At 31.1% G+C, this 18,865-nt stretch overlaps 1 protein-coding gene across 1 annotated transcript in view; it reads left to right on the forward strand.

Moving 5' to 3' along the window:
• The window catches only part of LOC130440979 (neurobeachin), a 747,233-nt gene that overhangs the window by 564,950 nt on the left and 163,418 nt on the right, over positions 1-18,865 (forward strand). The window lies entirely within an intron of this gene.

An 18,865-nucleotide genomic window follows, 5' to 3' on the forward strand; every position in this document is an offset into this window, starting at 1 on the left:
ATAAGTGGATTTAACAAATTTCACTTTCATATCATGGTTAATTCAATTCTAAAACTTTTTTACTTTTCTAATTTTTCATTTTCAAGGAAAAGTCGAATAACTAAAGACATGTTTTCAATAATGTTATCTAAAAAGTTACAAAAACTCAAAAGTTGCCATGAATTTATAGAACAAATTAGACATTTTCAACTCAGTTCTTCTGGTGATTACATTTTGTTGTTGATTTTTTTCCAACGAGTGGAAAATTCTAATTTAGCGAACGAGTGAATATATGTATTTGGATGGTGTCCTAACCGCGTGGCTCTTCACAGAGAAACATTTTCTAATTTTAAAGTTGGGTTCGAAAAACAGGAAAGTTTTTTATTATTGCTCCATCCAAATCACGCTAAAAAGTGCAAGACTGTCCGGATGTAGTGGAATTTTAAAATTCGACGAAGACGTACGGCGCACGTTTGATGTACTCGGAACTCGTTTGATGTTTGTTTTTTATCATATCCGGCGATTTCTTTACATTGTTTCTTTTGAACTAATTTCTAGGAAAGTTTATTTATTCATTTGTTGTTTCTTTACTTTCTAGAACATCTGAGAATTTCTTTTTGGGTATATAAACGAGTTTGTTTAGCGGAGTTAGTTAGTTTATAATAAATAGTCATAGTGAAAGGAACGAAATAGAAAATTAACCGAAGAATTTAATTGAATTATATAAGTTAGTTGAGCGTTAGTGATGAGTTTATTATTATGAGTTAGTTAAGTGTAGTGTAAAGTGTTTAAATAAATTAAGTACGTAAGAGACAGTGTTTTTAATGTCATTCACCCACGAATAGAAAGAGTATGAATAAATAAGAAAAACATTACAATATTTGATATATGGGTTCCTGCAGAAAAAAACATTTACAAAATATTAAAAACATATAGAGAAAAGTAATAGTATTCCATGATTTTTTATTCCAGCTTGAAACTGATATGGAAAATTATATGAAATGGAAGATGATGGGCGGGAACGTACCACAGAAAAGGTGTTTCAACTTATATTTTCAAGTATCAACAGTCAGGTTCTGAGTCTATCAAATCTGAAAAACGTGCTGCAGCAAAAAGACGTCGCATAGAAATTCTCCAAAATATGGAGTTAGCAAATGTTACACATACTTCCAAAGAAGGGAAGTGGGTTAATTGTAGTAGTGATATTGATGCTATTGATCTGATGAAGGATTGCTTTCAATAATAATCGTATGAGACATAAAATAAAAGTTAGAAGAAGAGAATTCTCTGGATCTAAACAATTGCAAACTCATCTAAGGTTTCATATTCTTCAATAAAAAGAGCAGTTTCACATGTATTTTTTTCATCAAACACCTTGATAATTACTGATATATAATCTGAACTTATGACCTTGATGCTTTTATGCCGCGATTTCCACAGTCATAAAATCGTTATTTGTGACAAAATAAATAGCGTTTGCAAGGGAATCTATTTGGGGCAAGTTGTATGATAGACCTCGAAAAAAATACTGCTCCATTTTTGTCAACAAGTTAATTCATTGTCCTCAAAATAACGACAAGTCACTCTAGCCAGTGGCATTTTGTCAAACAGGCCTGCCGCTCTCCTACACAATCGGCGCTGATGACGTAGTGTCTATTTGGAACGGACCTCGGGTGGTATACTGGTTCTATCGACTTGAAATAAACACCATTGTTCATTTAAAATTAAGTTTTTATATATTTACTTTCGTTCAAAAAGAATATACTTTTTTTGAATTTTCCAAGCCCATTGTGGTTTTCAAGAATAAGAAACAGGTTAAGTTATAAAGAAATAACAAGAATTTGAAAATTAGAAAGTATGGGAATTAGTCTCCTATTCTGTTTCTAAATGTCAACCACTGAGTGAATTAAATCTATATAAAGTAGAATCTCGATTATCTGGCCCTCAGTCATACGGGTTCGGGATTATCTGGACTATCAACTGCGACCAATTAAATAATTAAGTAATATTGAGCCAAGTTACAAAATCTTTAACATATGTACTAAAAGTGGAATTTATGCAAGCTCGGACGAGTCGGAACTGGCATTACCCCGCCCGCGCCCCTCGGGATCGCTGCCCCACGCTGATGTGCGTGCCGCGTTTAAATATTTGAAAATGTCAAGTGTTATCGCTTGAAGACAAAATAAATATTATTGATTCATTTAGAAAAGAAGAAACTGGTCGTAAGTTAGCTGATGAGTATGGTGTAGGTACATCCACGATAAGTGATGATTAGGAAGAATAAACATCGGAAAATGATAAAAAAACCGAAAAACGAACTTTTAGAAGACGACTTGTATTGTTGGTTTTTACAAAACGGTCAACTGGGCAACCGATATCTGGCCCTTTATTCTGTGAAAAAGCATTACAGCTCAAACATATTGCAGATAAATGAACATCAGAAAATGCAAGAAGATGAAACAGAAGAAATTCTAAACGTGGAAAATGATGTAGGACTATCTCATGATGAAGCACTTCAGGCTCTGGAAACAGCTCTCAAATTGTTTGAAAAATGATACAGCTGAAACGAATTCGTGATATAGCAGCAATGAAGAGAAAAAGTACCTTACGTCAAATGCCAAATATTACCAAATATTTTAAACCAAATCAAACTTATTATAAAATTACTATTTTTATTAATAATATTATTATTTATTAATAAATATTACTATTATTAAACTTATTTTAATTCACAAAACCCGCTTTTCTTCATACTTACATTCGATTATCCGGACTTTCGATTATCGGAATCCCTAACGACAACAATTAGTCCGGTTATCGAGTTTCCCCTGTATTTGATATTTTGATATTAAAAGTTCAAAACTAAGGATAGTTAAAGCATAAAAAATATATAATAATTGGATATTTATCTTTGTAAATAAGGAAGTAAATGACATTTTCAATACGATCAACCACGGAATACAACTTTCTGGTTGGCGTACATGATTTAACATTGTTCATAAAATGTTTCAAACAACCTGTGGGCATAAATACTTTTTCCAAATTGCCGCCCTTTAATGTAGATAATGTGTAATATTGGTGCAGACTTTTTAGCTATTTAAACTTGGTTCTTGGAAATCTACTGCTGTAGCAACAGTGATCTATTAAAATGCTATACAGCAAAAAATCAAACTACCACTAGGAACTGTAATTAATATAAATTAGAAGTAGTGATTGTTGTTTGTTGTTAGATATATAAAAATTGAAAGTATATCTCTATTTTTGAAAAGTAGTCGACGCAAAAGTTTTGTAACGAAGACATTAATTAAAATGGCTATTCTAGATTATGAATTATTAATACACTTGTTCGTTAAATAACTAATAATGCATGACCTACTGGGATCATCATTGAATCTCTATTATTATTAAAGGAAAACGTTATTGGCAACAGTGTAATATTTAAAAACTAGTTCTTAAACTGGCTTACAATTTATATCTTGAATGGTGTGTTGTTCCGAGTTTTCGGTATGCGAATAATTTTTTATTTGTCGTTTTCGGCGGTTTTGTTTGTTGCGCAAAACAGCCCATTGTTTCTTATACTCTTCGAATGATAAGAAATAAAGGCGAAATGGCATCGATCTAGACGTGTTACCGAAGAGCATCTCCATTTACCGGTTTCTGCGGTTCTGAGTTCTGCTGGTGATACTGTCAGTGTTGTTGGTTTTTTAAAGAAATTCTCGATTGTTTGTAAATGGCCACATGTTGCTTGTACCACGGGAACCGGTGAAGACTTTCACATGACTTGGTGGCAAACGGGAATGAGTTATTTTTCTTTTGTTTGAATAATGGTACATTCCAAAAATTAAATTGAATTATAAGAATCGGGGGATTGGTTTGTTAGCAATAATGGATATATAAAATTGATATTAATTAACGTATTAAAAAATAATCAAAATATTTAAATAATAATTTTGAATTTAAAACGTACAGTCTCTATTTGAATACATCTTATACAAATAGTTATTTGTATGTCAAGGACTGAAAGTGCTACTTTGTTGGGCGAGTCTGAAAATTGCGAGACGACCGTAGCGAGGCGAGCAACAGACGAGTCCAACAAAGTAGTATTTCAGCCGAGGCGTACACAACATTTTTTAGACGACGCATAAGATCCGAAACTTTTTCAATTACACTGAGGAAAGAAAATAAATAATAGAGAATTTCTAACATTTTATTTATTGAACAATATAATGTACTTTGCAATGTCAATATTAATTTATTATTTGCAAAAAGTAATGTTGATTGTACCTCCAGGACAATTATTAATATTTATTGAATTGGATGCAGATGGAATATGTATATCTCTACTAGATTTTGATGGAATCTCTGGATGTGTAGATGTGTTTGTGATTTCGATACAATTTGTAGATGTGTTCATGTCTTCGATAGAATTTGTTGATTGATTCTTCGTATTTGTAGTGGAAGAAAGTATTCTGTTAGCACTTTCAATCTTGTTTGTTATTTAGTCATCTATATAAGCTTCCGCTACAGTGGAAGAAGCCCTCCCACCATGCCTTTTTAACATCAGAAGGTCTGCGCCAGTAACAGCTAAAAGAGACGTTGAGGTGCGTCTAAAACAGTGGCCTGTATAATCTTCTGGATTTCCTAAATGTAGATATTTAGCAATATTACATGGTATGAATTCCCATAACTTGGGTTGAACACTTGCCTTTATGATAGCTGAGACAGAAATTTGATTGATTTGTGTGTGGAGGTCTCAATGCTAAGTATTTACGAAACAATTAGATGGGATTAATACCAAGACAAATTTTGTTTGTTACAGTAAAGATACGTTTGCCAGTTTTGCTTTCTGGTACTGTTATAATTAAAACATCATTTTTATCTTGAATATCATTCAATTTTAATTTTCTTAATTCATCCCATCGTAATCCGCCCGCAACAGCTATTATTAGACAAATCTAAAAGACAACCACTCTTCGTATAAGATTAAAACTAATAAGTAATAATACATACTTTCCATATGAGATATGTCTCATCGGGTGAATGTAACAAGAATTCTATTATATTTTCTCTGGTTAAAGTTTTTGATTTTTATGCAGTGTACCCTTTGTTTTGTTTCTTCAGGAGGGTTATTTTAGAGAACACGAAAATACTTGCATAGTAAACAAATAAAAGTAAAACAGAACTATCAAGGGAATTTCAATCAAATTTTTTGCGAAGAAATAAAAGTTCTGGTAAATTAAGAGAAATAGAACACCTAATAACTAATAATAAAAAAGTATTCCACGAATTGTTCATCAATCAAAATAAAAAAAGAGATAAATTTGGATAGAAATGAATGAAAACTGCTTAGGTTTTTGATTTGATTATCCACATATGAACGATTATAATATCAATTAACTTCCCTCGACATGCATGAAATAGAAGTGAATGCTGCAATCTAAAATAAATAAAATATAATACATAGTGGGTTCATTAAACGATATAGCATCCACAGTTAAGCAAAACTTAGACGAAACACAATTAAAAGGAATACCCTTATGCATCTTGAACGGCAATATACAAAATGTGTATTTAACCAAGTTTATTGTACCCCTCCCCCTAATAAACTTTTTCTGAAATGCTGCACACACGGCAATAGAATCAAAATTGAGAATTGACTTTAGTACACGCGACTAATTCTTCTTGAAATTAGAACACGTGTTTCGGGGAAAAGTTCAAGGTTATATTAATTAATTTTTTTTATTTTGAACGAAGTTGAACTGTACTACTTAATAATCTTGTTTTAAGAAAATGTATTCAATTATTGGGATATGCCGGTCAAATTGAGTTATGCCTCTTTGCAACATCAATCTATATTCACGGTAATTTCAAAATAGTTTTTCTGTATACTTATAAATAATGAACTTGGATTGATGTGGTCCATCGTATTCCTCTTGATATGCTAGGCAGTGGACATACTTAACTTCTTATATCAATTACTTTTATCTTTACTCACAACAGTAATTAATGTTACAGTAATTAATACATCCGGAGAAGATTTAAAAAATCGGATCTTTCTTATTATACTGATTAGTTTTTTCATAAAAAAATATGTTACATAAGAGCCAGAAATATATCCGTGCCCAAGATATGGCTACAAATCCCAATTCGTTAAAGTTGATTTGTTTTAAACGTAAGTGCTGTGGGTTCGTGCTAATCCGTGTTGACACCTATTAAACCGGTTCAAAACTAACTTTTAGAAAGGTGTTGCTTATTTATTGTTAGTCAAAACTACTATCAACTAGTGTAACAATCCACTTGTGGAAACCAGAGAGAAGTGTTTGAACGGTTAGCAAAATATGGCGACGTAATTCAGCGTACATAAGTTCGTATTTAGTGTCAACGAGAAATTGTTCCTTGGTTATGTCATCAACAACGACATAATGAAACCACCGACAGAGAAAGTATATACCACCATTGATTACCCACAGCCGTAAGCAGCTACGTCAGAACCTCGACATCTTGAATTTTACGGAACAAGACCTAGCAAAAGCTGACACACCCGAAAACCGGTGCAGAACTTGCATGTGTCTGCAACATCTAGGACTTCTAAGTGATTGCGGCTTTATAATAAAATATCAACGTTACTTGGCAGCCATTGGCCTTTTTCTCAAAGAAGTTCAGCCCAACGGAGTTCCGTTACAACGCTTTCAATAGAGAATTACTAGTAATTAACCTAATACTCTACAATAAACTTTGTAGCATATATAACACAAAACAAACATACCTACGTCCCCTTACCTTCCACACAGTTTCATGACACTACCTCCTATTCCTCACTTATACGAATCCATGAACGTCGTCCCAGTTTTGACCAAACCAATCGTTTACCTGGCATTGCAGCGAACGCATCTCGAACGACGCCAAATCAAATTTTAACTGTCGTGATGATCTACAATCCTCGATCCAAAGACTTGTACCTATATTCAGCGCAACCCTATTCGAATTGGGGGGCCAAATACAACAGTAGAAATTGATAAATTTCCTCATTTCCTAAACTGGTGCACACAAACAAACCACGTAACGTGAATGATTGGATTCGTACCTGTGTGAATATTTATGGCGGTCAACATCAAAGAAAGGATTAGGAAATTCTGCGCAATATCTATTAAACTGGGTAACATACTTAAATACTTAACATATATAAATTACATATTTTCCGAAGAAACCTTATTGAAACAACAAATTGGCAACCTTTAGTTTCAATAAGATCAACTTTTCGCGTTATTGACACCGACATAAGAGACACGTTGATTTAATTGTTCGGTTCTCGTAGAGGAATTCCGTCAGGTGTGCTAAGGGGTACGATTGAGAATTTCGGCGGTCATCTCTTGCCAATTTTTATACACTCATCGAGTCTTTAACTGTGACAGTTTTATTATACAATAACTGTATTGGCATTTTGCGCTTCATTTGCATTTCAAGTTTTATTTTAGTGTGTGGAATAGAATACATAGTGACTCATTTCGTATAAATAATTTTTAATATAACGATGTGATCTGAAATAAATGATCAAATTGTGATCATTTTTTTGATAGTGACAGTGATATTATTGTTATTGACACATATGGGACTTTATTTTCTTATTAATAAATGTTTGATGGGTTGGTGTGTATATGAGTTAAAGAAGAAGACACCAATACGCAGTTTATATATTTCATTGCGAAGAAAATGTAATGCTCACAGAAGTAGCATAGTTCCAAAATTAAAAAACCACTCGGCAAGCTCATGGCTGCATGAAATATACATTCTAAATGTTCAAACAGAAAAATGTTCAGTCATGGGAAAGTAACATGTGATGTGAAATGAGTTGCTCAACGATTCATATAGTATTGAAAAAGAACCAGTGTAGTTATGCAAATTATTCCCAGCACATTGCGTCTCAGAAGACTCCAAAGTAGGAGTATTTGAAAGAAATGATTGACATTCTTGGAAAAACAAAAATCGGACACATCCAAAAATTCATTTGATGAAAAAAATGCGTGAGAAAGTCTATTTAAATGTTTAATGTGGCAATACGAGGGTTACTACTTAAGTTTCGAAATCTGGCAACAACTGTGTGAATATGTCAAATCTAACATTGCCACCATTAAGTTTGACATTTTTAAAGGTGAACGTACTTGGAACGTATTTTTCATAGATTTGAGTTGTTGACAGATACTTGAAACATTCATCTTGTTTAAAAAATGGGATAGAACATTTTCGTGCAATGATTTTTTTATCACTTTTCCAAATTCAATTCGCCACAAATTGAAGCATTCAAATCAGATGTTTCAGAGGTACCTCAATCGCATGCAAAAGGGTGTTGATCTTATTGGAGATAATATAACTGGTCGTTCGTAATAGAAACTTATCTTTCGTAGCAGTATCGTACCTTACCTATACGCTAAATGCAGTGCAGCGGCGGCTTTATTCAAGAACAGTACTTTAAAAACACGCCGTATAAATAAATGAATGGTGAAATACAATAAAAGTTCCTTATTCGCGTTTTCATTATTTGCGGAGTAAAAAAATGTAACCCAATTCCTATATTCGCAGCTAAAAATTTCTTTATTCGCGGATCTTATAAGTACGTACATAATAATAAAAGGATCCACTATACTGAAGCCACTCACATTGAAGTCATGCTGGAAAAAACTGTGGCCAGCTCTGACTGTGGAAAATGATGAAGAATCTGTGCAAGTTCAAACTATGACTGCAAACATAGCCGAAATCACGAATGGAATAGGACGAGATGGGTTCGAGCAGATAGAATCAAGTGACATTCAGGAATTGTTTGAATCGCAAGATGAAGATTTGACTGAAACTGAATTGGAGAAAATGTTAAATTCACAGCCTATTGAAGAAGAGGCTTCAACAAGCACTGGAATTGTGACATTTAATTTGAAAAATCTTAGTGAAGGTTTAAGAATGACAAATGAGCTTTGCGATATCTTTATGGACATTGATCCGTCTATGGAACGAAGCCTTATTTTTAAGAGGCAAATTGCTAATGCAACTGCTCCGTATGTCTAAATTGAAGGAGCTTTTAAAAACTGCCAAGCGATATCCAGAAGAAAATTCTTCAAACCGTTCAAAATGTTCAAAAACTTAAATAAAATTGATTGTTTTATATATTTGTTTTTTATGTATTTATTTATTTATTTTGTCACCTAGAAACGTATACCCCATAATCCCATCCAAATTACCATTCCGTATTCACGGTTTCTGTATTCGCCGCATATTTTTGGAACATATACCCCGCGAATAAAGAGTTTTTACTGTATTAATTACTTAACCAGGGCGAAAGGAAACGGCAGAAATGTAATTTCTCCAAATATTGGGAAGAATTGGTTCGTTATTTTTGATGTCTGGTATCTATATCTAAATACAATATTATTTATTTTTGGAAATTTTTTATCAATTGATAGGAATGGATGAGTATTTGGGAGTGTATGACGTACTCAGGTATCCACAAGATTATTAAAATAATCATTTGGTTGATTTATCAATCTCTAGGCATTAATTATAGAAATAATGTTTATATAAAATGCAATTTTCTTTTTGAGCAATTTTTATTTTCGCTGTATAACAGACTTGTAATGATGCCATCAAATATCAAATGTCATTTTAAAATCCCTTCGGAACTAGAACCGGGATTACTTCTCCACATGTTGAATAAAGAAGTAATCAGGATTCGTTGAAGCGTGATTATCCTGCTTGGCATCCCACTACCATAAATAATGAACCTAAAATGTTGCAGGAGTCATTTAACAAGAGCTTCACGACGAGGTCCAATGGGACGCTCTAGTGGCGCGTGAAATTACTCTTCCCTCTCGCCACCTGACTCAATCCCGACTTATTTATTTTTGACGGATGCCCCTGATTACATATACGTTATTCAATCCATCGTAATGGCACAGGATAATAATAATAAAGGTTTGACTTCAATTAAGGTACTGCAAATATTTTCGAAAAAAAGTTGAATTTACATATTAGAATACTACAGTGCAAACATAATATGTTGGGCCTAGGATTTTGAAGCCAATATGTTGGGAGCGAATAGAAATGATCTCCTTCGATTCTTATCAGCTCTGTCGTAACCATCTTAATATTAGAAATAGTGTCGAAACGTTTTTTTGACGCTAAATTTGGTGAATAAGGCAGTTTTTAGACGCCAACACCTTGATCAAAAGTGAACAGCGGCGGGAGGAAAAACCAAGATGAAAAAAAATTGTCTTAAAGTTCGACTTTCTTTTCCAAATACGATATTTTAAGGTCTTCGCTAAGCTTTTGGATGTTCAATTGCATGTTTGCATGACCAAGATTAATTTTTATGGGCGTTACGGGTGGTAAAATACAATATTAATTTTATTTCTTTTTTACGTGTTAACATAATTTTCCCTTACATTCTTGTCAACTTTCGATATACCTTGACATTTATTTTCAAAGACTATTGCACCTATAGTAGGTAAACATCATCTTTGCGTAGTTTTGCTTTTAATGCACTACAACTCATTCAAATATTTACACCGTATTTCTATCGGTATGTCTTAATACTTCTCTCGAAGTCATGTTTCCTTGATAGCAATTTTGTTGTCAAATTTTTTATGTTTAAAATCACTGCGAATAAAATACTTCGGAATATCTCTTTATAATTAGGGTATACATGCAGTTTGTTCTGAATCATCTCCAATGTTGACACTAATTGGCTTTATACATATTTAAAACAGACTTTGGACATGTAAATCTTTATATCGAAACTGTCGATTGATTTCCGTTACATTTTTTTACTGTATCGTTTACCTCATATGGTCCACAAAAAGCCATCACCCTCAATTAATTTAAATAGTCTATAATAATAAAAGCAAACTCATAAATTAAATAGAAAAATCGCAAACTTAACTGGAAATCAAAAAACAAATTGAAATAATTATAAAATGCATTGAATGCCGAAACCAAACTATTTTATTAAATGCAAATAATAAAATAATAAGCAGGGTTTTTTATCTGAACGTATATAATTATAAAATAAAGTATAAAATAAAATTATTGCTATTAAATAACACATTTTTGATTAGATTAGAACTAATAATCAAGAAAATTGATTTACTAATAAGGTTAATAGAAATTGTAAACCATTTGCATTGTGCCTACATATATACTAAGGAAATGACAAGTAGAAATAAATAGTCTTCTTGAGGACTAGAAACAAAAACATATTGACCGATAATAATTGTGAAGTTTCTAATTCACTATTTCATTCATTCATATCTTTAATATTCGTATAATTGTTCAATTGTATCATTTGTTTGAATCTTCTTAAGAATTGCTATGTCAACCATGTGTAATGTTTTATACGATTTATATTCGTGGGTTGAATTAATAAACACTGTCTCTTAGTATCTCAATTTATTCAATTACTTTACACTACACTAACTCAATATAATTGACTTATCACTATCACTTAACTAATAAAAATAATTTATTTACATTATTCGATTACTTTATATTTCGGTCTGTTTACTACGACTATTTATTATAAACTGAACTCAACTGTGCTTCACAAACTTCTTTATGTATATATATATATATATATATATATATATATATATATATATATATACATATATACGTATATATATATATATATATATATATATATATATATATATATATAACATTTAAGTACAAATAATTATATAAAAAAGATGGGTAAAATACAATTACTATTCATCTTATGCTTTTCATTACTTTTGTGGCGGAGTATATCTCATCTGAAGCATTTTCTAAGAATTGCTTAGCATTTTCTACTGAAAAAATATTTCTCTCGTTTTCTTACTTCTTGACTTCTTTTTTGTAATTGATTAACTGATTAAGAAATGCAATTAATAAATCATTCTGAGATAAAACCCGTTTTGTCGCTGCCAATTTTACAAAGGTGCTATTTTTGCGGCAACAATATCAATATCAATTTTTCACTAATTTTGTTAAAATTGTCTGAAAAATTGGCTTGCATCTATATTTGACATCGCAGTTTTCACATGTATGGCAATGATATCGGGTAGTTCAATTACAGGAAAAGACGTCACAAGCTAATCTCTTCGGGAAGAAATATTTTCACACCCGATCGAAATTTCTACATTCTATTTGTGAAATTAATTTTTGTAATTATTAAAGTCACTAATGGTAGTAGTTAAATTCAATACTATATTTCTATTCTACGTTGTTGAATAAACACAAGGATTATATATCTACGAATAGAAGCGGACCTGGAAAATGATTTTATACCACATTTAATGTGATATCCATGAGAACGTGATAGCGAAAGAAGCATAGCACATGGTGTTTTTTTTTCACTGTGGTTTTTATCACACTCAAGGTATCTTTGAAAATTTTCTTAATATCCTATAAAAGGTCCTGAATACCCGGTATAATACATGGCCAACTCTTTATTCTCGTCGATTGTTTCGAGCGATAGTGAACTTCTCAGGTTACATCGATTTTGCATTGGCGTAGAAAGTAAATGAGCGAGAGGAAAATTAATAAAATATGTGCTTCACGCTTGGAAGAACCAACTTGTTGTTATGTTGAATGTATAGATGAATGTGAAAAATTGTATTTAAAATTAAAATTACTACAAATATTATTCGAAGTAATTACTAGATTTGAATTTAATTAACTACAATTTATTACTTTATAGCAATTTTTTCAAATATTAGAATTTCACAGAATGTATATCGGAAGGATGCATCAAACTTCTCAAAATAAAATACAAAATTCCTGATTTTGTATTTACTGGAACTAAATGAAAAGTCAACTAACGTTAATGAATTATTGAATTCATGTGACTCAATATACAACATTTGCAATGTTTACGTCAAGTTGCATTTCAAATATCAATCAATAGATCATATTCCATATCAAAATTAACCAAATCATTTTTATCACCAGTTGTGATATTAGAGAAAACTTTCACCCAAAATGTTTATGTCGTATGTGTCATGAATAGGTTTTTGGTTTCTTTGTATATAAACTGTTTCTAAAAATTCTCTTTTTCTTGTATTTGACTCGGTTTCACGGATATTTGAATTTGTATAATTGAATTCATGTTACTTGATGACTTTTTAATCTATTTCCTAAATATTGGCACATCTGTCATGTGTCCACAATTATTACAAAAACGTCATATATGATATTTATAATTTACATACTTATGATTTTAGTGTAGAGAAATATTTTCATAATGTAGTATGCCTTTTATGATTTTTAATATCATATTTATTAAAATAATGTCTTTCTCTTCTACCTTTGGTAAAGAAAGGTATATGTTCAGAATTTATGGTTATAATATTTGTTTATCCTACCATTGAATATGTTATTTATCATTTTTTCTGGATTATTGTTTTCTCTTGATAAGGTTTGGGCTTTTTTAATAGTTGAGCATCAATAGATTGTATATAGGTAGGGCAATATATTATATACAACTTCATTGTTCCACTTGAGATCTGAATATATATTCGAGAATTACAAAGTTAAAAAATTTAAAACCATCTGGCAAAATGAGAAATCGTTTGTCAAGTGGTAAGCTGTGGTAGTCAACAAACTGTATTAATACTCATAAAACACAAGTTTATTATTGCTCCATAAAATTATTTTTTGAACACGAATTACACTTACGCTAAAATTAATAAAAAAGAGCAAACTACAGCTCTAGTTCGTGTATCACAGGATGAAAATACATTTTTGAATATTTCTAACTGAAAGTGTAAGAAGCGTAATATCTTATGTAATGAAAAGAAAAACTCGAATTATGTGATAAATATTATGAGATAAACGTTATAGTATTTTAGTAGAACAACCGCACAACTTAAGGTAAATATTTAAAAAAACTAGAAAATATGTTAAAAATAGCATAACGTGAAATTGAAATAAATTATTCTAAAATTCATAGACTATATAAAAAGAGCCAGTATACAAATTACAAGCATGAGATTTTTGGAAAAATAAAAATCGAAGACAACTATAAGTTATTCAAGTTAAAAATAAGAAGAAAATCTATTGATCTTTGCAGTGATAAAATATTTGTAATAAAAGGAATAATTAAATTATTAGAGAAAAATTGAAATATTGATTTAGGAACTGAAACAAAGTATATGAAACGTGTATTTCAACTAACAGTGACCATTTCTAATGAGTTTATACTGTTCAATTTATACGAAAAAATGTATTAAATTTGTTAGGTTCCTATAAATCATCATTCTGTATCTCTATTTGAAACAAATCACACATTCCTAAAATGCACCCCTCATGAATATGGGCGTCACTACCTCTATGTATGTTTGTAGTATTGTTTGGCGTGAACATATTAGGGTATTGTGAAAATGTCTAGCTTTACAAATCGGTATTTTATTTAGTGCATTATGAAACTACTAGACATATGGTTTACCTAAACATCTATCTCCCTACGTATTTTATTCTAAGTATGATACGCTTCTCTGACATGAACGACAGTGAATTAAAGAACGTGTCGAATGTCCTCTTATAATAAAGAAACGTGATATGGAATTATATGAAACTCGATAATGTGAATAATAATAATACGGTTATAGGAGCTATTAATACATGTATTTTTTGTATCATTCAGACAATCAACTTTATTCAGAAAAAAATATATAAATATATATAAAACTAGGTGATCACTATAAAAGGGTTGAGTATTGAGATATGGCAACAATGATGTGAATATGTCAAATCAGACATTTCCATCATACAGTTTGATATTTCTAATAGTGAACGTACTCAGAACGTGTTGTCACACGAGTGCTATTTGAGTTGTCTACAGATACTTAAAACATTTATATTGGTCAAAATATGGAATTAAATAGCTATCATTTTCGTGTGATGATTTTCTATTACTTTCGGCGTGGATTAAACCAACAGCCATGTGCCGATCAACTTCAACATGAAGCGAGTTGAGTGAAGCTCCATCACTAGCTACCGTGTTTCACTGGTTTTCCGAATTCAAACGTGGTCGCACTTCGCTAAAGAGATTGAAGCATACTTAGGCATTAGTTCCAGTCGCATACATTCAATATTGCATGAACATTTGGCTGTCAAAAAGATTTGTTAGTGTTGGATACCGCATAATTTGTCAAAAAAACTCGTGTTGATGGGTGTAAAGAAATGCTGAAAAACTTCAATCGCGGTGCTTCAAAAGACGTCATGCTTCAGTCGTATATAAGATGGTGATAGGTGATGAATCATGGATCTATGCATATGCATCCGAAAGTAAACAACAATCGACTGTATGGGTCTTTCAAGACGAGCCAAATCCAACAAAAGTTGAACGCACACGAAGCACTTCGAAGAAAATGGTCGCCTGTTTTTTCTGAATAACTGGACATGCCTCCACAGTTCCATTGCAGCAACGTTGAATGGTCAATGCTAATGCTACACCAGCATTTGTTTGTCAGAAGTGTTCGATAACATCAGGGAAACCAATCGCATAAGAGTTATCAGAATTATTCTGCACCACGACAAAGTGAGCTCTCACACATCAATTCAAATATAGACGCTTTTGAACAAATCACAACATCGATTTGTTGAGTCATCTGCCGATCAGATTTTTTCTTATTCCCGCAGATCAAAAGTTGCAATGTCACCGTTTTATTACACCTGAGAAGCGGTTAACGTGTTCAAATCACATGTTTTGGAGGTACCTAAATCGGAATAGAAAAATGTTTCGACAATTGGTTCAAACGCATTCAAAAGTGTATTGATCTTAATTAAGAATATTTTGAAAAACAATAAAGCCATATCTAATTAAAAATGTATGTGTTTATTTATCTATCTCCAAACTTAAGTAGCAAACCTCGTAATAGGTATATTTAATAGTAAATTTATTACTTATTTTTACGAATTTTACTTTTTGACATAGCTTCACAAAAAATGTGGGCGAAATTACTCCCGCAAATTATTTTGATAAAGCATATTGACGGCGGGGATCCATATATTCTATTTACTATGGAAAAAGAAGACTCACTACAAAGTATAGAGGTCTTAGATAGAAGTTCATAAAAAATTTTAATAATACATTATCCATTAACTGGTACTGAAAAACCATTAAGTTCTACAAGATTTATGAATTGTTGTTGCTATCATAAATATTTTATTAAACAAATGAGTAACAAAGGATAACGATTACATCTTATATTTCAATAAAAGAACTTGAAAAAATATAAAATATATATAGATTTTTTTTAAATATTACATTAGATACTCAATTATTGGTAATATCCCTCTTTTCATTTCACAAATTATCGTTTATAATCTCTCGTGCTGTTATTTGATACTGATCAATTTCGATTCTAATAAGTAGGGTACTGATGAAAAAATGAAAATACAGTAAGTTTATTAAAATTTCACTCGGCTTTCTATGAAAATTTACAATGAAGTACTAATTACGTTTCGAAATTTATATTATTATATTATTATTTATACTATATGAAAGGAATTGAGCATAGAGGAATTCGCTTTAAAAAATAAATTATTGATATTTACCAAAAAAAAACACTATGTATGACAGAGATAAATTTATATGCAGTTTAAGCAGTTATATTATATCAAATGATCACAACTGCAAAATTGGAGGATACTTGTTACCATCTGAATAAAATGGTTACAATATTGATGATACATTTTCAATTCGTTGAGAGAAGCTTCTAACATATTACAGCATTATAATGTCCTCAACCAACAAAACAAGTAAACCTTTATTATATTTTTGGCAATAAAGCTTTTCACAGGTACTAATATAGAAACCCTAGAAGTAAAAGACTAACTGTTTCCTTAAGTCACACAGATCGTGTGGTTCATTCTTAATGAGCTGGGTAGGTGTTTAGGAGGCGGTTGGGAGGTCCTATCGTTATATCGGTTACTTTGATCTCGATCCACTGAAGGCGGGTCGATTCAATTAAGATTAACGTCCCTATCAACCACATATTTCTTGGCAGTAAATAATATATGGTGGCTTAATAAAATACAAATAATAAAATGATGACTAGAATGGCGTATGAATAGCTGTGACAAATTTCATGCAACGCCAATTGATATGAAAAACATGTTATAATACATGTTGTGCTTGCAAAAAATGTGATGAAAGAATTAATTTGCACCTGCTGATCATTTTGAAAGTAATAAAATTCTAGTGTAATCTTTTTAATATGTTTTCCAAGCTTTCGAATATGCTATGTATTGATTATCGGGAGGTTAATTGATTGAAATTTATGGTTTAATTTTATAATGAAATAATATTGAATTCATACAGTTCAAAATATTGTGTAAATTTAATATTCTTGATGCTATACATCCAATATATTAAAATATAATATTTCTACTACACACTTCTAAAGTTACAATTACCAAGTGAAAACACTTTTCCTAATACCCTGATGAATATTGATTTACATCTCCTCCAAACAAGCTGACGCCCATCAATAATTGTTTTCAAAAATACACTTACTATAAAGAAAGTTGTAATTGAAATAGAAATAAATATATTTTATTGAAACGACCTTTATAACAAAGATCTTACTATGAACACTCATGAAAAATATTTTGCAATTAAATTTATAATATCCCGTTTCTTAATTAGGTCAGCTATCGTCTGCTGGCTCGTTATGGTTAAATTTCTATATGTAAATTTTTTTGACAAATTCCGAGCAACTTTTGTAGGCCCAGAAGTTGTTTATGTTCGGATTAAACATCTTATGATCATCTTATATAATCTTGAATATGGTCGGAACATCTCCAGAATATTCGATAACTGCATACTTATATAGGCCAAGGATAAGTTACAGGAAAAAGAAGAATAACCGACCCAACGAATAAACTATCCTATCTCGGTACAATATTATTGATAAAAATTTCTGAATAGTATAACAATAACATAAAAAAAGGATTATTCATCAGATAATTCTGCCTAGGAAATATGGTAAACTAACATTAACAAATGTAAAACGAATGCTACATTAATACAACCGTATATCTAAAAACTGCCACTAAAAAAAACCGAATTGATTCTTATTGGAGAATCTACTTTTCCAACAACATATCCAATTGTTTTATACATACTTGTATTTTAGTTGGAATTGTACATATTATTATTTTTTGAATCTAACTCGCAATAGCAGCTGTATTTATATGTAATGGATAGTTACATTTTCTTATTTTGTTACTATTACCGTAGCCTTTTAATACACAGGTGCAGAATTATGCAGGTACTTTGCAAACAATAAATATTTCACCATCTTGACGATAAACGTTAATGTTACACCATTTACTAATCTAATATTAATGGTATTTTTGTTAATGATCGCCAATTTAATGAAATTTATGGTGGCGGCGGAGTGCTTTTAAGACGACAAAATGCATTATCATAATAAAATTACTTAGCTTAGCTCCGTTTTGTTAACAGAGGGGAACTTAAGACGATATTTCTCCAAAGAAAAAATTGCCTATTAGGTAAATATCATTAATATGTATTATACGAGGGTGATATTCGGCAAAAACTTGGTGGATCAAATTTTCTTTCTATATTCACAAAATCCAATTCATGGATCGAAAATTGCCAATAACAAATATTTCTGTAGTTATTAACAACTAGAATGGTATATATAACAAAATATTTTCATGACATCAGATATATTAGACTTAATAGTTAAAAGGAAGGTGCCGATAGATTAATTAATGTTTTTAATGCTTGCCAAGCAACATCGGATATTATGGACAAAATCTTATTGTGTATGAATGTGCATTGGAGGAATTCATTTCAACTCTAAATCTTGAAGACTAACTGTAGATGACG

The sequence above is a fragment of the Diorhabda sublineata genome, chromosome 3 (genome assembly GCF_026230105.1).
Source record: "Diorhabda sublineata isolate icDioSubl1.1 chromosome 3, icDioSubl1.1, whole genome shotgun sequence".
In the NCBI taxonomy this organism is placed as follows: domain Eukaryota; kingdom Metazoa; phylum Arthropoda; class Insecta; order Coleoptera; family Chrysomelidae; genus Diorhabda; species Diorhabda sublineata.